This window comes from Bactrocera tryoni, unplaced genomic scaffold (assembly GCF_016617805.1).
Source record: "Bactrocera tryoni isolate S06 unplaced genomic scaffold, CSIRO_BtryS06_freeze2 scaffold_11, whole genome shotgun sequence".
In the NCBI taxonomy this organism is placed as follows: Eukaryota; Metazoa; Arthropoda; class Insecta; order Diptera; family Tephritidae; genus Bactrocera; species Bactrocera tryoni.
Window position 1 is genome coordinate 21406710 of NW_024395824.1, and position 3866 is coordinate 21410575.

General features: G+C 42.4%; 1 pseudogene; it reads left to right on the forward strand.

Annotated features, from left to right (window-relative positions):
* The first annotated feature begins 2162 nt into the window (after positions 1-2162).
* Positions 2163-2989, forward strand: LOC120779863 (annotated as a pseudogene).
* Positions 2990-3866: the final 877 nt, after the last annotated feature.

Sequence of the window (3866 nt, forward strand, 5' to 3'; positions counted from 1 at the left end):
AATTGACAGATAAACCACTGTTAATGACCTGTTGAATTCCTCCTCCATCAGACGAATAACACCACCTTTGAAACCTGTATCCACTACAGTTCCAACGCACCCAACAAAGCTAATTCACTCACATTTACCGACTTAGATTTCAAATATAATAATATAGTGTCTTTTATATTTTTAGCAGTCCCCGACTCACAGGTGACATGACCAAAATAGTTGTTTCCTGGTTCCGATGTTCTTTCATATTCTTCACAGTTGAAACTATATCGACACCGCTTATCATCATTTTTCTGGTTGATCTTTGGTCGAGTAAGAAACTTACTTCCTTCTTGGCAACACGACACCCTTTTAAACAGCAGCAATTCCTGATATTTATTTGTATTTTATGTTAGTTTGACGACCTTGATATGGTTTCAGTAATCTCCTGTATTTGTCGTGGTAGGAACAAATCAATTGTACAATTCTTTTTACACTTACAGTTGGCAGTGAAGATTTTTGCCATATTTTTAAAACTTCACCCGCTAATCTTTCAGATTTTTCAAGAACTGTTGGCTCTTTTGTTGTTTCATCGCGCTTCAATTCATGTTTTATGAACAGATAACATTTCATCAGACCATTATACGTAGGTAAGTGAGAAGCAGGTAACTTTTCCGGCGAACTAAAGACAGGACACCTCGTCGTTTTTCGTGTTTTAACTTGAGACATATTTCTAATATTAAGACAAGTAATAAGTATTAATTACAGTTATAAGCTAAGCTACAAGCATCAAATAATGTATAAAGCTGTGAAATTTGATGTAACAAATAAATGAACGACGAACAAGTGAACTGCTATAAGCGTGCGACTAAGGAATATAGGTAACAACTTAGGTTTTTTTTTTAATCAAACCACTTTATTCGACTTAAGCTTAAGACTGTACAGAATTGACAGATCACAGTCAGTTGCTTACATAAATCTACCGTTTTTTGGATATTGTCGGCCTAGTATTGTGGAAAGTGAGTGCCTGGGAAAATTAGCATAACTTATAATATGGGGGAAGTTTTGGAGTGTGAAATTAGGAATGTGAAATTAAAGTGCGGAACGTAGCTATGTTATTATAATATGGTTAGAGAGTGATATACATATGTATATGTTCTAAGAGCATTAATTTCTATCTTACTCTAACATATGTAGCATCGCTTAGAACACCAAACAACGTTTATAAAATGTTTGCGAATTTATGAGTATTTGGCATAAATGTTCAAAATTTCAAGTCGATGGGGGCACCTCTAAACATAGCGTGAGATTACTGATTTTTCTTGTGTTTAAACAGCAACTTTCTACAGGTATACCGAAACAGAAATCAAAAATTAATAAAATCGCTCCACCCTACTATATACTTGTATGTTTGATACTTGAATTTAACTTCGTTAATTTAGTCATATCGGTGTTTTTAATACGCTTTTATTAGCTTCACTTGTACGTATGTATGTTTGTTTGTAACTTTTTAAGTGGTACTGAAACCTAGAATATTTGAGCGACACATATAGGAAGGCGAAGCAGCTCACCAAAAAGATGCGCTTAAAAGTATGCAACGTCTATATAAAACTAGTTTTGGTGACATTTGAATAGCATACGTATATACTGAAATATACATATGTATGTAGTTTGTAACATATTTTTCATATATCGAGCATTCCACGCTAATTTCACAATAATGCAGGAATTTTTCCGAGTCATCTTCTAATGTTATACTACCATCGTCGGAGACTTTAATTTTCACATAGTCATTTTGCTCCTCATCAGGAGAATCAAAGTGCATTGCTGTACCCTTGACCACATAAACAACCGGTCGTCGTACTTTATTCTAGCTGCGTGAAAGTTTCCTTCACATTCTACACCGGTCGGCAAAAATCCTCTTAGCTGTATCCTCCGCGCAGGTGTCGATTGGGCAATGGGTGTAGCTGCTTATAATGTCATGATTTCAAGCTGGCTACAGGCAGAGTCATTACATTGCAGGCAGGCGCCTCCTAGCGAAGGCTGACGTATCTTCCCAATCATCCCCTTATCTTGGACAGTTATGCATCCTCAGAAGTAAGCGAATGGGTAATACAACGGCCATTGCTAATGAGATATCTTGCTGTAGGTATAAAACGCCAGTGGTAAAGACCCCGAATCTAAAGCTCGCAATGGAAGAAGACAAGGAGACGAAGCGGACCGGGATATCGGTCCAAACGTTGGTGGGAGGCGATGCTGCTTCCACCAGCGATCGTATAAGCTGTGTCGCCAGCGGCCACACCTCCACTGCCACGAGAGCAGGTTGCAGTGGTTCTACAGCTACTAATAAACCAGCTTTACAGCGCACGGGTGACAGAGTCCTTGAAGACTCGGACCAAGCACGCGCTGTTAGCATAAACGCGGAAAGGTAGGAAGAACTACACCGCTCTCCGGTGCAGGCCGAGGGTTTCCACTCTGGTAACAGGAGAGAGCCCCGGAAGAAGCTAAGAAAGGTAGGGTTGAAAGCAAAAGCTAGATAAAAGGCGGCGGTCGGAATATGTAACCGCATCGAAGGCAAGTCCAGCCTGAAGGAAGAATAAGTGAAACGACTGGCTTGGGCTAGAGAGGAGGTGAAGAATGCCCGGGCACACTTCTCCACTCGTAATTGGTTTAATGCCCCAGATCCAGCGTTTGCTAATCGCTTTGAGAAGCATATTGTTGGAAAAAGGCAGCGGAAGGTGAAATGAAAACGCCCTTGAAAAAGAAGAAGTGCAAAGACGTAGCCACAAAGTTAGACGTCAAGCACGTGGACAAACCGACAACGTCCAAAGCAGCGGTGGTGGCCAATGATATTGCAAAATGACATTTGACTGTCGCCCTCATAGACCGCACTAACCCGCTGGGACAAATGTCACAGGAGCGATGAAAAATAGTGGAAATTTAGCAATTGGAAAACCTTTTCTCGAGAATGGACGCCGATCCGTGCGCACCCATGCCGTCATTTGCAGAAACCGGATAGCTTAGCGGTGTCAAAATCATAAAATGCAATGACGAACCGACCCTAACATGGTAAGGGGAACGGTCAGAACGCTTCCAAACCTATGGGAAGGAGCAAAGCTGGAGGTGGTAGACCGCAGCAGCATTCAATTTACGCCAAAAACAAAGGTAACCATTCCTTGCGTTGTGGACCCGGAACATGCTCTGCGGCTGGTGTAACGTCAGATTATGGAAGTGCCAACTAGCGACTAGACGGTGTTAAGCGTGGAAAAATCTATCAGCGAAGATGGAAGCCAGGCTGAGGATCTTCTGAACGTGAGGTTCGGGAAGATGGCGTGGGGCGTGGGAAGCGTGTCTCTTCGCCTCAAGAAGCGCCACCCCGCACACGGCAACAAAAACACGCATCCTGCTACATGCCACATGATTGCGAAAGGCCAAGGGCTGAGTTCCAAAGGCTTGCGGCTACATCCCGCAGAAAGAAGCAGGCTTTGGTTGTGGGTAACGGGAGCTTTGAGAACAACTCCCACAGCGGCTCTTGAACTGGCACTAAACCTACCACTTATAAACTTCTTCGCTGAAAACTGCGCAGCAAAATCGGCGGGCAACTACTGGCTGCAGGAGAATTTAAATTTAGAACTTTCGAGCATAGCTTGCTGGGTAATGGTGGTTTTTGGCAAACACCGACTACATGACCCCACTTTTCAACTGGGAAAAAAGGTTCAAAGTAAACATGGAAAAGATGCCTGGCATAACGGTATGTTTGCTAGACGCAACAGTCTAAACATCTATACTGATGACTCGAAAACTGTCCAGAGTTAGGCATACGGCAACCTTTTAGGTTGCCAAACCAGTGAAGTACATTTCAGGCTGAGGTCTTTGCTTTGCGAAAGCCGCGGAGC